Raw genomic sequence first — 17,873 nt, forward strand, 5'->3', positions numbered from 1 at the left:
AGGTTCAAATTTCAGCCCTGTCGATTTTCTTCCAGAAAGAACTGGCTTCAGTTCCTGAAGTTCAGACGTTTGTCAAAGGGGTACTGCATATACAGCCTCCTTTTGTGCCTCCAGTGGCACCTTGGGATCTCAATGTAGTTTTGGGGTTCCTAAAATCACATTGGTTTGAACCACTCACCACTGTGGACTTAAAATATCTCACATGGAAAGTGGTAATGCTGTTGGCCCTGGCTTCAGCCAGGCGTGTCTCAAAATTGGCGGCTTTATCCTATAAAAGCCCTTACCTAATTTTTCATACGGACAGGGCAGAATTGAGGACTCGTCCTCAATTTCTCCCTAAGGTGGTTTCAGCGTTTCACTTGAACCAGCCTATTGTGGTACCTGCGGCTACTAGGGACTTGGAGGACTCCAAGTTGCTGGACGTAGTCAGGGCCCTGAAAATATATGTTTCCAGGACGGCTGGAGTCAGAAAATCTGACTCGCTGTTTATCCTGTATGCACCCAACAAGCTGGGTGCTCCTGCTTCTAAGCAGACTATTGCTCGTTGGATTTGTAGTACAATTCAGCTTGCACATTCTGTGGCAGGCCTGCCACAGCCAAAATCTGTAAAAGCCCATTCCACAAGGAAGGTGGGCTCATCTTGGGCGGCTGCCCGAGGGGTCTCGGCTTTACAACTTTGCCGAGCAGCTACTTGGTCAGGGGCAAACACGTTTGCTAAATTCTACAAATTTGATACCCTGGCTGAGGAGGACCTGGAGTTCTCTCATTCGTTGCTGCAGAGTCATCCGCACTCTCCCGCCCATTTGGGAGCTTTGGTATAATCCCCATGGTCCTTACGGAGTTCCCAGCATCCACTAGGACGTCAGAGAAAATAAGAATTTACTTACCGATAATTCTATTTCTCGTAGTCCGTAGTGGATGCTGGGCGCCCATCCCAAGTGCGGATTGTCTGCAATACTTGTACATAGTTATTGTTACAAAAATAGGGTTATTATTGTTGTGAGCCATCTTTTCAGAGGCTCCTCTGTTATCATGCTGTTAACTGGGTTCAGATCACAGGTTGTACGGTGTGATTGGTGTGGCTGGTATGAGTCTTACCCGGGATTCAAAATCCTTCCTTATTGTGTACGCTCGTCCGGGCACAGTATCCTAACTGAGGCTTGGAGGAGGGTCATAGGGGGAGGAGCCAGTGCACACCAGGTAGTCCTAAAGCTTTACTTTTGTGCCCAGTCTCCTGCGGAGCCGCTATTCCCCATGGTCCTTACGGAGTTCCCAGCATCCACTACGGACTACGAGAAATAGAATTATCGGTAAGTAAATTCTTATTTTTTGGAGCCCAGGGCAAGATAAAGAGTGGCAAACCCCATCCAAATCCCCCCCCCCAAAAAAAAACACACACACACAAAAAGAAGTATGTGCGCGCGCCCAAAAAAATGGGCGTGGCCACGCACCAGAATGGGTGTGGCCACTGAAAATGGGGCGTGCCAACATGACTATCACCAACCCCTTGTGTCATCTCTCAGCACACCTTCATTTAATTTTTGCAAAGTACGCATGCAGAGTCCCCTTTTTACTGTCAGGTCCGGGTGTTTTTGTGAATCCGTTAACCCGGGACCAACCACAGGTGTAGGTGCTGGGGTATGAAGAAAGCAGGGAGGACGAAGAAAGTTCCGTTTCATATATTTATTAAAAATAACAATTCAGTAAAGAGTTAACTGACAAGTTGTTAATCATCATATTATACTGAAGTATTGCAGGAATGGCAGAAATAATATGCAGGATAAATCTCAAAGACAAATAAAAGAAATGTTCATGGAACTGTATATAAAACAAGATGATGAATAAATGTTGAATTATCCAAATATAAACAAGCTTTGATGCTGAACTGCAGAATGTGTTTAACTGGGTAATGCAGACATGAAGAAATAACTGTAAGGATTTGCAATGAAGTTTTGAGAGTTAACTGAGAGGCTGTGAAGAATTATCCTTGTTATGGTAACATAGAAAATAAAAGTACTGAATTGGGTTACTTGCGGGTTCCGGAGATCACTGTGAAAACTGTAGCAGATGACAAGGTGATGAACGGGTTAAATGCAGAGTAGAACAAACGAACAGCTGAGGGTAGTGGAATCCTCCAAACTCTGTATGGTTGAAGGCAGGCAGACAAGGTAACCTCATGCAAGACTCTGGGAATCCAACTGTTTCCAGTAGGTGTGCAATTAACTGACAGCACAGCGGAGAGCCGGTGGATCTTTAGCAGTGAAGGCTGCAGACGGACCTCTGGGAACGGAGGCGATATCTGGACCACGGGAATCACACAGGAATGCACGGAGAGAGCTCAGAGCTAGAGCACAGCATTGATACAACAAAGCACTGGCCCAGAGTAACATAATCCCAGCCTACTTAAAGGCAGCACAAGCACGGGATTGGCTTACACCTGCCCACAGGTGTTTTCACAAGTGCTCTGTATTACCTATTTGGTCTCCAACATGGCCACCTCCTATACAACAGACACACCGCAGTGCCTTAGGCCATTTGGTCCCCGCACTCTCAGTTCCCAGAATCTGCATTACCTGTGCCACTGATCACGCCGCGTCCCCACACGGGCGCACAGCACCGCGAGCAACCGCACTGGCAACGGACGAACCCCAGAACCCGCAGAGGTGAGAGACCGGTTCGTGACAGTACCCCCTCTTCTAAGGGTGGTCTCCGAACACCTTTGAACCTTATCAGGATTTTTGGAGAAGTATTTCTGTACCAGTCTTGGAGCATGAACATCTTCAGAAAAAACCCAGGATCTCTCCTCCGGACCGTAACCCTTCCAGTCGACCAAAAACTGTAAACGTCCATATCGGGAACGTGAGTCCACAATCTCTTTAACTTCAAATTCCTCATCCTGCAAAGAGTGAACTTTAGGAGATTTGGACTGGGTAGTATGGAATTTATTGAGAATCAAAGGTTTCAATAAAGATGTATGAAAGGCGTTAGGAATTCTCAAAGACGGTGGCAACTTGACTTTGTATGACACAGGGTTGAGTACCTTTACAATGGGAAATGGACCAATAAACTTGGAAGCAAATTTCTTAGAAGGAACTTTGAACCTGAGATTGCGCGTAGAAATCCAAATTTGGTCTCCCACCTTGTAATTCGGTACAGCTTTACGTTTTCTATCTGCAAAAGATTTATAACGAGCGGAAGTTTTGACCAACGACTTACGCACACAACTCCAGATTCTAGATAGACGTTGAAGCTCTTGATCTGCTGCTGGAACCTCTAGGGCTGGCAATGGATGGAACTCTGGCACACGAGGATGAAAGCCGAAGTTAATATAAAAGGGCGTAGATTCTGAAGACGAATGGAAGAGATTATTATGAGCAAATTCTGCCAATGGAAGATAATCAACCCAGTCATCCTGTGAGGACGATATATATAGCCGGAGAAATGTTTCAAGGTCTTGGTTTACTCTCTCAGTTTGTCCATCTGTCTGAGGATGATATGCAGAAGAAAAATTCAACTTGACATTTAAAGATGAACAAAGCGACCTCCAAAACTTGGCCACAAACTGTGTTCCCCAATCAGAGATGATCTCTCGAGGAAGGCCATGCAACTTGAAGATTTCAGAGATGAACAATCTGGCTAGTAAAGGGGCTGCTGGTAACCCAGTTAATGGAATGAAATGTGCCATTTTCGAAAATCGATCCACTATCACCCAAATGGTATTTCGCCCTTTTGATGGAGGTAGATCGGTCACGAAATCCATTGAGATATGAGTCCATGGTTGTTTGGGTATGGATAATGGATGTAATAAACCTGGTGGAGAACTTCTTGGACTCTTATGTTGGGCACATTTAGGACATGCTGCTATAAACTCTTGGACATCGGCTTTGAGACGTGGCCACCAATAAGACTGTTGAATAAATTTGAGAGTCTTTAGAACCCCAGGATGACCCATGAAGGAAGAGGAGTGAGCCCAGGTAAGCAGCCGTTTACGAAGATTTGTGGCGACAAATGTCTTGCCAAGCAGAGGAACTGGAGAGGTTCGAGTCATTAAAAAGGACGTAGGATTCACAATGGCTTGACTCGTGGTAGCATCATTTAATTCAGAAGAAGCAAAGGACCGAGAAAGGGCATCTGCCTTTTTGTTCTGAGACCCTGGTCGATAGGTGAGCTTGAAATTGAATCGTGTGAAGAAAAGCGCCCATCTAGCTTGTCGTGGATTCAAGCACAGAGCTGACTGCAGATATAGAAGATTCTTATGATCAGTATAAACTGTAATGCGATGTTGTGCTCCTTCTAGAAGGTATCTCCACTCCTCAAATGCCAACTTGATGGCAAGTAATTCTTGCTCACCGATTGCATAATTACGTTCGGCCGGGAGGAACTTACGGGAGAAATATCCGCAGGGATGGACCTTTTTATCTTCAAAGACTTGTGACAACACAGCTCCTACTGCTTCTGTAGATGCATCCACCTCTAGTAGAAAGGGACGATTCAAATCAGGCTGTCGAAGAATGGGGGCTGACACAAAGGCTTGCTTTAAATCAGAGAAGGCTTTGATTGCTTCAGAAGACCAGTTCATAGGATTTGCTCCCTTGCGAGTTAGGGCTGTAATGGGAGCAGCTAACGTAGAATAATTCTTAATGAATCTCCTATAGAAATTAGCAAAGCCAAGAAATTGCTGAATCCCCTTGAGAGTCGTAGGAGTGGTCCAATCTCGGATAGCTTGTACCTTACCGGGATCCATACATAGCTCTGATCCAGAAATGATGTAACCAAGGAACGGTATGGAAGATACTTCAAAGGTGCACTTCTCTAACTTACAATATAGTTGATTTTTCCTCAGGCGTGTCAGTACCTCTTTAACTTGGTGACGGTGAGACTTTAAATCCTTAGAGAATATTAGGATATCATCCAGGTACACTACTAGACACTTGTAGAGAAGATCACGAAAAAGTTCATTCACATAGCTTTGAAATACTGCAGGTGCATTACAAAGACCAAAAGGCATTACAAGGTATTCGTAATGCCCATCCCGGGTATTAAAAGCAGTCTTCCACTCGTCCCCTGCCCGGATGCGGATTAAATTGTAGGCCCCTCGGAGATCCAATTTTGTAAACACAGTAGCTCCCTTTACCCGATCAAATAATTCTGGAATTAAGGGTAATGGGTACTTGTTTTTCACAGTGATCTCATTGAGTCCACGGTAATCTATTCATGGTCGTAACCCACCGTCCTTCTTAACGAAAAAGAATCCGGCTCCTGCAGGTGAAGAAGATGGTCTGATAAATCCTTTGGTTAGATTTTCCTGTATATAATCAGACATAGCTTGCGTCTCTGGGATGGATAGCGGATAAATTCGTCCCCTAGGAGGGGTTTTGCCCGGAACCAGGACGATTGGGCAGTCCCATTCGCGATGAGGAGGTAGAGAGTCTGCTGCTTGTTTACTGAAAACATCCGCAAAGGATTGATACACCGGAGGTAGGTCGGGAAGGCTAATTTACCGGAGAGGTACAATTGAGGCTAAACAGTCCTTGGTACAAGATTTACCCCACGAAAGGACTTCCATGGTTTGCCAATTAAGTTGAGTATTATGTTTCTGCAGCCAAGGTAAACCAAGTATCACATCTTGAGAGGCTTTGGGAATCACGTAGAAGGAGATGTATTCGGAATGGAGCACACCAACTTTCATCTTGAGCCATACGGTTCGATGAGTAATTATACCATCTGGAATTCGACTTCCATCCACTGCTGTAACAGCAACTGCTGCTTCCAGAGGCATGGTTTGAACTTTAGACCGTAAGACAAAGGCTGAGGAGATGAAGTTCTCGGCTGCCCCGGAATCTAGGAGAGCTGAAACTTTCACTGTAGAACTTGGAACTTCTAATTGAATAGACAAGGTCGGCTCTTTCCCAGAACGTGATTCTAAAGTAACTCCTAGCTTAACCTCTCTTGAATAAGCTAGGAGCGAGAGTTTCCCGGTCGGAGTTTGCAGAATTTAACTAAATGTTCGGAGGACCCACAGTACATGCAGAGGTTACCCTGTCGACGACGAAGTCGTTCCTCCTCTGTGAGGCGAGAGCGCCCAATCTGCATAGGCTCTTCTGTCGTTACCGGAGACTGTGATGAAGAATCTTGTCGAGGCCTAGGATGATAACGTGGACTGGATCGCTCTGCCCTGGATTTCTCTAAACATCGCTCCCTGTAGCGTAGGTCAAGTTTGTTACAGAGAGAAATCAATTCATCCAGTTTAGTTGGCACATCCCGGATAGTTAAATCATCCTTGATTCTCTCTGAAAGTCCATTCCAAAACGCGGCGATCAGGGCCTCCTCATTCCAGTTTAACTCTGAAGACAATGTGCGAAACTGAATAATATATTGACTGACAGGACGTAAACCTTGACGTAGACGGAGAATCTCCAAAGATGCTGAGGTGGTCCTGCCTGGTTCGTCAAAGATTCTCCGGAAGGATGATACGAACTCCTTGTAATTAGAGAGGATAGGATCACCTCTTTCCCATAATGGTGATGCCCACTCCAGAGCCTGACCGGAGAGGAGGGCAATAATATATGCAACCTTAGAACGAGCTGATGGGAAACTGGCGGACAACAGTTCGAACTGGATCTCGCATTGATTCAGGAATCCTCTGCAAAGTTTTGGAGTTCCGTCAAACTTACTCGGAGAGGGTAACTGCAAGCGGGACGTAGGCAGCGTCACAAGAGAAGCTGTAGTGGTAACTGGGACAACCGGAGTCGGAATCTGGACTTGAGACGTTTTAATAGCCGTATGAAGAGTCTCTAAACGTTCTGCCATAGTTTGCATAAACTGTACTATTTGTGTCTGTATAGACTCCTGGTTTTCCAGACGGGAAAGGATATCTGACGTAGCACCGCCTCCTGCGAATTGGTCACTTGACGGATCCATGTGGCCAGTGCTTACTGTCAGGTCCGGGTGTTTTTGTGAATCCGTTAACCCGGGACCAACCACAGGTGTAGGTGCTGGGGTATGAAGAAAGCAGGGAGGACGAAGAAAGTTCCGTTTCATATATTTATTAAAAATAACAATTCAGTAAAGAGTTAAATGACAAGTTGTTAATCATCATATTATACTGAAGTATTGCAGGAATGGCAGAAATAATATGCAGGATAAATCTCAAAGACAAATAAAAGAAATGTTCATGGAACTGTATATAAAACAAGCTGATGAATAAATGTTGAATTGTCCAAATATAAACAAGCTTTGATGCTGAACTGCAGAATGTGTTTAACTGGGTAATGCAGACATGAAGAAATAACTGTAAGGATTTGCAATGAAGTTTTGAGAGTTAACTGAGAGGCTGTGAAGAATTATCCTTGTTATGGTAACATAGAAAATAAAAGTACTGAATTGGGTTACTTGCGGGTTCCGGAGATCACTGTGAAAACTGTAGCAGATGACAAGGTGATGAACGGGTTAAATGCAGAGTAGAACAAACGAACAGCTGAGGGTAGTGGAATCCTCCAAACTCTGTATTGTTGAAGGCAGGCAGACAAGGTAACCTCATGCAAGACTCTGGGAATCCAACTGTTTCCAGTAGGTGTGCAATTAACTGACAGCACAGCGGAGAGCCGGTGGATCTTTAGCAGTGAAGGCTGCAGACGGACCTCTGGGAACGGAGGCGATATCTGGACCACGGGAATCACACAGGAATGCACGGAGAGAGCTCAGAGCTAGAGCACAGCGTTGATACAACAAAGCACTGGCCCAGAGTAACATAATCCCAGCCTACTTAAAGGCAGCACAAGCACGGGATTGGCTTACACCTGCCCACAGGTGTTTTCACAAGTGCTCTGTATTACCTATTTGGTCTCCAACATGGCCACCTCCTATACAGCAGGCACACCGCAGTGCCTTAGGCCATTTGGTCCCCGCACTCTCAGTTCCCAGAATCTGCATTACCTGTGCCACTGATCACGCCGCGTCCCCACACGGGCGCACAGCACCGCGAGCAACCGCACTGGCAACGGACGAACCCCAGAACCCGCAGAGGTGAGAGACCGGTTCGTGACATTTACACAGCGCCAGATACACAATTGCCCCACAGTGCCAGATACACAGTGCCCCACAGTGCCAGATACACAGTGCCCCACAGTGTCAGATCCACAGTGACAGATACAGTGCCCCACAGTGCCAGATACATATTGCCCCACAGTGCCAGTTACAATGCCCCACAGTGCCAGTCACAATGCCCCACAGTGCCAGTCACAATGCCCCACAGTGCATGTTACATGCCCCACAGTGCCAGATACATGCCCCACAGTGCCAGATACATGCCCCACAGTGCCAGTTACAATGCTCCCCCCCCCCCCGCTTACTTCAGTCAGGATCCCACCGTCGGGCCGTCAGTCACCGCTGCCCTCTGCTATGTGAGGGGAGGAGAGCGCAGCGCAGTGCCTCTCTTGCCCCTCAACGCTCCAGGTCTCCGGCGGCGGCTATCTTAGATGTGGCGCCGGTTCGTTAGCCAATCAGAGCTCGCGGACTGGCAGCCAATCAGGAGCTGGTTCGCAAGCTCTGATTGGCTAACGCCGCCGGAGACCGGACAGACACGCAGCGCCGCTGGCAGCGGCAGTGAGCACATTGAGGGGCAGGAGAGACGCTGCACTCTCCTCCCCTCACACAATGCAGCGGGACGGGGGCGGGTGGGCATGATGCCCTGGCCACCGCCGGCGTCCCCCTCTGCTGGGCCTGCCATGGCTCCCAGGGCACTTGCCCCACTCGCCCTGCCTTAGTTACGCCTCTGGCTGTATTCAATTCTTTCCGACCCCTTTCCACACCCGTTCTGTTTCTGCTGACGGACGTGGTATCATCATTTGAGCTCGCTAACCCCGTGGTAGCGAGGCGCCCAACCCTTTACATAGCTAAACCTGATTACTCATGGGCGCGATATGCGTAAAAACGGGGATCACTTTAGAAAGGAGACTGGGGTTATCATTTGAATACCGCCCATAATATTTTCATTGATGGCATTATGGCTATTGTTTATGGAGAGTTAGTTTATCTCGAAACATTTTAGTCAAATTTATTCCCCATATGGCTTCATCAAACAAATTGGTGAACTTGTTTCCCACAGATGAGCTTTTAAGTAGGAGATGCTGTTGTGTTGTTATATACCCACTGATCATTTAAAACGGGTTGGGAATGCATTGTCAGCTGCCGGGATCCTGGCAATCAGCATACCGACCCCGGGATCCCGGCAGCAGAATGTCGGCAGGGAGGCGAGCGCAACAAAGCCCCTTGCGGGCTCACTGCGCACGCCACAAGTTCTATTCCCACTATAGGTGTCGTGGACATCCACAAGTGGGAATAGACCCTGTGGGTCGGCATTCCGTCGGCCACCATTTTGAGCACTCAGGATTCCGGCATCGGCATGGTGGCCGCCGGGATCCCGAGTGCCGGTCATATGACCACATCTCTTTAAAACAACATCACATTATGTCTACACAGGGGATTAGCCTGAATCCCCGCTGTAGACATAAAACATACAAATATACAATTAATAGAGATAATTTTCTTTTGTAAGTTTTTAAAATATAATATACTTTACTTACCCAGCAGTCACCCATTGGACATTTGGTCCACCTCAAACTAAGTGTAGAGGGATGACGTATTGAGGTTGTAGGCATCATAATTCTTTATTTCCAGCTATTTATATAGTGCACATATATTCTACAGCTCTTTACAGAGAATACAGTATTTGGCCATTCACATCAGTCCCTGCCTCACTGGAAATTACTGTCTATATTCCCTAACAAATATGCATGCATGTTTTTTTATTGAGTTTTTTTCTTTTTTGGGAGGGGGGAGGTTGGGAGCCATTTAACCTACCAGTATATTTTTGGATCATGGGAGGAAACTGGAGTACCAAGAAGAAACCCACGCAAACACAGGGAACAACTGCAAACTCCACGCAGTTAGGGCCGTGGTAGGATGAACCAGGATAGCCAGTTAGCAAACTCATAATTTTTATGTTTTGCACCATACACTACCTGCACATTCATGGAATAGATGTGGTGCCTATTGATGTAAAGATGAGTACTATTGCGAGGTGGTCTCAGCCCAATGTGTCTGCAGTCTATAGCTCCCAAAGGGAGGCAATCAGGAGACCGCCTGTCAGTATCCCGGCGGTCACAATGCTGACGCTGGAATCCCAACAGGCAGTGAAATGCTGCCTCCGGAATACCGGCTCCACAGGCTATTCTCACTCTATGGGTGTCCACGTGCGTGAAAGCCTGATAGGGGCAAACTAGCGCTAGCCCCGCTGCCGGCATACTGGCGGCCGGGATGCCACTGTCGGTACCTTGACAGCCGGCATCCCACATGCCAGAAATTAGTATGTATTCTCTCCCAGGACATCAGGCATGCATGCAAGACTATGGAAGGCTGCCCTTAGTTCATGCCACTATGACTCCTGGCTGGGAAAACAGATGTAGGTCTTACTGACGAAAATGAGGGCTCCCGTGACCTGTGTGAGGTGCCTGCTAAAAGTAGCCTGCAGTGTGCCTAGCACTTTACAAGAAACTGACTGAATGGAGCATGTTGCAAACAAATCCAGCAGCTTGTGCAGGCCTGATACAGTACATGACTGCACGGTGTCTGGCTCAAGATGAGTCTTGACGAGATCATACCTCATCATTATCTTGGAACGACTGAGGCGGAACATCTGTATGACCTTGCCAGCAGATAATGCATTTGGAATTAACCACATATAGAATAACCTAGGCCTGCGGTACCTCAATTATCTGCTGTTGTTCCTCTGATGCATACCTCAGGAAAGTACAGAGCAGACCATAGCCTTCGTATGTCACTTTTCCTACAGCCAGAGTGCACCACATGCTTGTGTCTGGCATCATAATAAAGTGTGGACCAATCAAAGCTGGTAAAGACTTCAGTAAAATGTCTATTGTTTGGTCGCTTTTACCTTCAGTTTTTAATTGATTTTGAAGCTGACCATTAGTAAATCTCTATTTCTATAGACGTCTATGAAAAATTATCAATTGTTGATTTATTTTAAAGTCGTAATTTTCGTAAAGTTGTCAATTTTATCTCCGATTTGCAAAAACACAGTAATCTGTGCAGTGCTTCTCCCAAACTTGCCTGCCTCAGGCACGTCTATTGTTTGGGGGTTTGCAGTTGATTCGCCGTCAGGTTTCGGTGTTATTAAACCAACCGTTAGTAGATCTGCATTTTCTACTGTTCTGGTCTTCTAAAGTCGGTTTGTAGTCGGTTATCCATCGGTTTTGCCTTTAGTAAATATCTGGTTTTGGTTGGTTTGTAAAACCAACGCTTATTAATATACCAAAAGGTCCTTAAAATCACGTCTTTGGTGTTCAAATGACCAGTTTGTAATAATTATCCCTGACATATATGATAAAATAAATAGTCTCATGTTAAAAAGGAAAGTTATGTTAGACTTACCATTGTTAACTCTCTTTCTGCTAGGTACATTGGGTTCCACAGGGAAACATCGGGGTGCAGAGTGGATCTTGATCCAGAGACACCAACAGGCTAAAGCTTTAGGCTGCTCCAGGATGCATTGGGGCCTCCTCTATAACCCCGCCTCCAGGCACTGTGAGCTCAGTTTCGTTAACCAGTCCAATGCAGGAGCAGGTAAGAGAGAAGGAAGATGTTAGTCACATAGAATCACATTCTCACGACAGGAGATGGGAACAGCAGCTAATGCCATACAAATCCATAGAAGCTAGGTGCGTCACGGTGGGTGCCCTGTGGAACCCAGTGTACCTCGCAGAAAGAGAGTTAACAATGGTAAGTCTACCATAACTCTCCTTTTCTGCAGCAGGTTACATTGGTTTCCACAGGGTAACATCAGGTATGTCCTAAAGCAGTTCCTCCAGGGAGGGGACGCGCCTTAGCAGGTATGAGAACCCAGCGTCCAAAGGAAACATCCTGGGACACGGAAGTATCAAATGCATAGAACCTAATAACTGTGTTCACAGAGGACCACGTAGCCGCCTTGCACAATTGTTCTGCGGACGCACCATGGCGAGCCACCCAAGAAGGTCCAAAAGACCAAGTAGAATGGGCATTAATAGCAGCAGGAGCTGGGAGACCAGCCTGCGCATAAGCTTGTGCAATCACCATTCTAATCCATCTGGCCAAGGTTTGCTTATTTGCAGGCCAGCCATGTTTGTGAAAACCAAGCAAGACAAAAAGGGAGTCTGACCTCCTGATAGAGGCAGTCCTCTTTACATATTTACAGAGAGCCCTTACCACATCCAAAGACCGCTCTTTGGAGGACAACTCAGAAGAGATAAAGACCGGAACCACAATCTCTTGGTTAAGGTGAAAAGATGACACCACCTTAGGTAAATAACCTGGGTGACTTCTAAGAACTGCTTGGTCACGATGAAATATTAGAAAGGGTGGACGACAGGACAATGCGCCTAAGTCCAACACCCTTCTAGCAGAGGCAATAGCCAGTAAAAACAATACCTTGGCCGTGAGCCATTTAAGGTCCACCGTCTCAAGAGGTTCAAATGGAGACTCTTGCAGGGCATTCAGGACAAAAGCCAGATCCCATGGAGCCACAGGAGGGACATAGGGATTCTGAATCCGTAAGACACCCTGAGTGAATGTAGGAACGTCAGGTATAGACGCAATTTTTCTCTGAAACCATACTGACAAGGCACATATGTGAACCTTGAGGGAGGCTAGACGAAGGCCTAAGTCCAGGCCTCTTTGCAGAAAAGCCAGAATTCTGGAAATTCTGAATCTGTATGCATCATAATTCTTATCAGCACACCAGGTAAAGTAAGAATTGCAGACCCTGTAATAAATCTGAGCTGTAGCCGGTTTACGGGCTTTAAACATAGTTTGGATGACCACCTCAGAGAATCCTTTGGCTCTCAGGAGTGATGCTTCAAGAGCCACGTCGTCAATGCCAGCCTGGCCAGGTCCGGATAAAGACAAGGGCCCTGTACGAGGAGGTCTGGGCACTGAGGAAGTAGAAGAGGACGCTCTGTCGATAGACCCTGCAGGTCTGAGAACCAATGCCGTCTGAGCCACGCTGGAGCGACTAGAAGTAAAAAATCCTCCTTCTTGTTTGAACTTCTGCAGGACCCTGGGCAGGAGTGACACTGGAGGGAACACGTAGGGCAGCCAAAAGTTCCATGGAATTGCCAGTGCATCCACGAACGCTGCTTGAGGATCCCTTGATCCGCAGACCGGAACCTTGTGATTGTGTCGAGACGCCATCAGGTCTATGTCCGGTAGGACCCACTTGTCCACTAGGAGTTGAAAGACTTCTGGATGAAGACTCCACTCTCTGGCGTGCATGCTTAGGATGCCCGGAATGAACACTGCCGATATTGCTGGCAGATGGCGCTCAGCCCACCGAAGGATTTTTGACACTTCCATCATAGCCATGCGGGTTTGAGTGCCGCCTTGATGGTTTATGTATATGTATGCCACAGTAGTGGCATTGTCTGACCGTACTTGAACCAGCCTATCCTGTACCAGAGGCAGGGCGAGAGTCAATGCATTGAACACCGCCCGCAACTCCAGAATGTTTATTGGGAGGAGTGGCTCCTCCTTGGTCCAGCGACCCTGAAAAGAGTGTTGCTCCAACACTGTACCCCATCCCCTCAGACTGGCGTTCATTGTCAGCAGGACCCAGTCAGGGATCTAGAAGGGATGGCCCCTGCTCAATTGCTGGTCCTGTTGCTACCAGGTCAGCAACAGACGAACCTCCGGAGTCAAATTGATCATGTGAGATCTGATCCGATGAGGTAGACCGTCCTACTTGGAAAGGATTAACCTCTATGCAGAGAGCAAGAATGAAATTGAGCGTACTCTACCATGTCGAATGCCGACCCTATCAGGCCATGTACTTGCATCGCCGAGTGTATTGACACTCTGGGGCGACAAAGGCAGCATCTTATCCGGTCTTGAAGTTTCAGGACTTTTTTCTGGAGACAGAAACAGTCGTTGACTGTATTTGTCCAAGAGTGCCCCAGGTGCACCATGCTCTGAGCTGGGACCAGCAAGGATTTCTTCCAATTGATGAGCCACCCGTGGGCTTGTAGAAAGCTTACCATCAGTTGCAGATGACTGAGGAGGACATCGTGGGAGTTTGCCAGAATCAGCAAGTCATCCAGATACGGCAGGATCCTGACTCCCTGGCAATGGAGATGGGCTGTCATCACGGCCATGACCTTGGTGAAGATCCAAGGAGCCGTAGCCAGTCCAAATGGAAGAGCCTGGAACTGATAGTTGAGGTTGCCAATAGCAAACCGCAGATACTGCTGACGCGACATGGCAATAGGTATATGCAGGTATGCATCCTGTATATCCAGGGATACCATATAGTCTCCGGGTTCCATAGCCAGTACAATTGAGCGCAGTGTTTCCATACGGAACTTGGACACTAGCAAACTTGTTCAGTGATTTGAGGTTGAGTTTAGGCCGGAAAGACCCATTGGGTTTCGGAACTAGAAACAGGGTCGAGTAGTAACCTCTGTCTCTCTGGGCCGGAGGAACCAGCACTACCACTCCTGTATTCAGGAGAGAACCCACAACCTTTTGTAAAGCTTGCGCCTTTAACGTATCCGAAGGAATAACCATGGTGCAAAACTGGCGAGGGGAACGTCTCTTGAAGGAGACTGCATACCCGTGAGAGACAACTTCCCGCATCCATGTGTCTGAAGTGGTCTTTGACCAGACCTGGGTGAACTGCAGAAATCGTCTACCCACCCTGGGGTCCCCCAGGGGGAGGCCCGCCCCGTGATGCGTCAGGCTTGTCTTGTTTAGAAGCAGGCTGACGGGCCGCCCAGGACTGCTTTGCTTTGGGCTTAGTGGTTTTGAGAGCACGAGATTGTTTCGGGTATGCCCGAGCTTTTGCTTTCCCTTGAGGCCAAAAGAAACGAAAAGTGGTACCTTTAGCCTTCTGTGCAGAAGGATTAGTATTTGGGAGAAAGGCAGTCTTAGCAGCCGCCAATTCAGACACAATTTTATTTAGGTCTTCCCCAAACAAAATGTCCCCCTTAAAGGGGAGTACCTCCAAGGTCTTTTTGGAGTCTAGGTTCACTTTCCATGACCTCAACTACAGAATACGGCGAGCCAGGACATACGGCGAGCCTCGACATACGGCGAGCCAGGACAGAACGCCTTGGCTGCCAACACACCCGCCTCAGAGGACGCCTCCTGAATGTAATAGGCAGCGGTGGTAATATGAGACAGGTATTGTCTGGCATTGTGAGATACTGTATATTCTCGGGCAGCTCTTCCTCTAATGCCTGAACCCATGCTTCAATTCCTTTTGCAGCCCAAGAGGCCGCAGTAGTGGGTTTATGTACAGCACCTGTAAGTGTTATGAACCACAGGTAGTGGTTCATTCCTATTTTATGTTTATAGTTGTCTTGCAGGCCAGGTTTTCCCATTGCTCTGGTTTAAGAATATTCTTGTTTGCTGCCAGTGGTGAGTCTGTGTAATTGCAGCTTGTTCCCATGTGTTCAGCCTCACCTGTCTGTTGATTGCACCTCTCAGTTGTGCAGCAGGGCAGCTGCACAACATAATTAATTAAGACTCTCTGTTATATGCTGGCTCAGTGCAATTCACAGACGCTGGTGATATTTCCAGGTTTCTAGACTTCCAGAGTTCTTGCGTTCTGAGCTAGTCCCTGCCAGTTCCTGAGCTCCTGTCTAGCAGTGTCTGTCTAGCTGCTTCCAGTGTTGGTTCCTGTGTTGATTCCTGTGTCGGTTCCTGTGTCCTGCCGTGAAGTGTTCCTGTCAAGAAGTCCTGTGGCTTTGTCTGTGCGTAGTCGAGTTTCTGGCTTCTTGGTGTCCACCGGTCTGTCATTTGGGATTCTGCCTGTCCTCCGGTTCTGAGAGTCTGTGTCGGCTACATTGGGGGTTCCTGTCCGTTTGCCAGTGTTTGTACCGATTCCGTGAGTAGCGGCTTTGCCGCGTCCGTCGGCCTAGGCCGCAGTATTCTTTGGTTATATTTTGTTACTGGTGTTTTGCAGAGGGTTCTGCTTATGCTGTCACCGCCGGTACACAACAGTATTGTGTCGGCGAGTGGACAGCATTTCCTTGGTTGTTCTTTTCCTTTGGTGGCGTGCCACACATATATTTAGTTTTAGGGTAGTTAGTAGCCCCTAGCTTTCTGTTGTTTTAGTCAGAGGTCCCCTTGTTATTATCCTGTCTCGGTTCACGCCTTGTCTCACGCTAAGACCTGGGGGCATCGGAGTTGGGCAGACATAATCCGCCCTTCAAACGCGGCTGCCGTGGGCCCAAGAAACCATAGTCACTCAGGCGTGAACTGACCACACGGGTAAAACAACGGAGGTAGGGTGCTAGGGGCTATTACCACACCTTATTTCAGCGACACGTTCTGGTGCTCAGGACTCACTACGCAACATCTCCCTTGTTCTGAGCACCAGGAACCTAACAGTAAGGGAGTAAACAGACTTCAGGCATCCCTCCACACGCTTACCTGTCAGTTCCCTCAGTGAAGTGACAGTGGTGACAGGCAGAGTGGATGACACCACTAGGTGGGTGACATGAGAATCCACCGGTGGTGGATTTTCCCACTCATTACATAACTCTGCAGGGAGAGGATAGGCCTGTTTAGACAGAGGGAATTTCATCCCTGGATTAGACCAGGACTCCTGCCTGATGTACACCAAATTATCAGAATGGGGTAATAGATTTTTAACCACCTTCTGCCGTTTAAACATATCAGTTTTCTTAGCTTCAGTAGTGGAATCCTCATCATCAGTAATTTGTAGGATTTGCTTAATAGCAACCACAAGGGCAGGGACATCAATTTGCAATGAAGAATCCTCATCAGAAACACCTGATTCAGTGTCTGACAGGACAGTATGCTGCCTCTCCTCTTCAGAGGAAACATCTGAGAGGTTAGCGGATTGTGAGGAGGAAGTAGCCCGCTTAGATGACCCAGAGACATGAGAGTGACCTGGAGTAGATTTTTGCCTGACCAAGGAATGATTTAATTGCTGCAATTGGTTATACAAATTTTCCGCCCAAGGCAGATTAACCATAGGGACAATTTGTGGCAGTAATGGCACAGGTGGTCCCATAGGGGCGTAAGGCATTCCACCAGAATAACTAGTAGGTTTGTGAACGCAGCCCAGGGTGGCTCCTGATTGGTTACAGGAGCTGAAGACTGACTGGGAGATGTATGACACATAGTACACAGACCATCATACACTGCTTCCCCCTCTGGTAAATCTTTGGCGCATGCTCTGCATGATTCAGGAACGTCCGCAGACTTAATGCCCTTTGTTGTTAGACATTATACACAAATGCAACAACAGAGCGACTTAGTATGACAAAGCCAGACAGAGTACAATACCTGCGATTAAATCCGTTAATATGTGACTGAGTACACAGTACACAACACCTGTGAATAAATCTAGTATTATGTGACTAAGTACAAAGTAGAATATACGTAATAGGTAAATACTGTGACACTATATATATGACCCTGATGCACCTAGTCCCTTAGGGTACAGAATATAGTGATAGATATATCTGGGAAACACTGAAAAGTGAAACCACACAGCAGACACAGGCACATACAGTCACAGGCAATGCAGATAATTATTATGACAATAAAACTGCACTGGACTAGTATATATATATATGTGGACAAAAGATGAGGTGGTAGAGAGCGACCAAAGGTGCCAAGTAATGCTAAAAGCAGAAAGGTGATATAAAAAAAGTATACAAATTTATTGCAATGGAACGCACTACACAAAAATGGTTGTAAAAACACACAAGCTCATATAAAAAAATATATATATGACCCATATAGAAAAACAAAATTAAAAACTTTTTTTTTTTTTTAATTAAATAAAG

Source organism: Pseudophryne corroboree, chromosome 1, assembly GCF_028390025.1.
Source record: "Pseudophryne corroboree isolate aPseCor3 chromosome 1, aPseCor3.hap2, whole genome shotgun sequence".
NCBI classification, from domain to species: Eukaryota; Metazoa; Chordata; class Amphibia; order Anura; family Myobatrachidae; genus Pseudophryne; species Pseudophryne corroboree.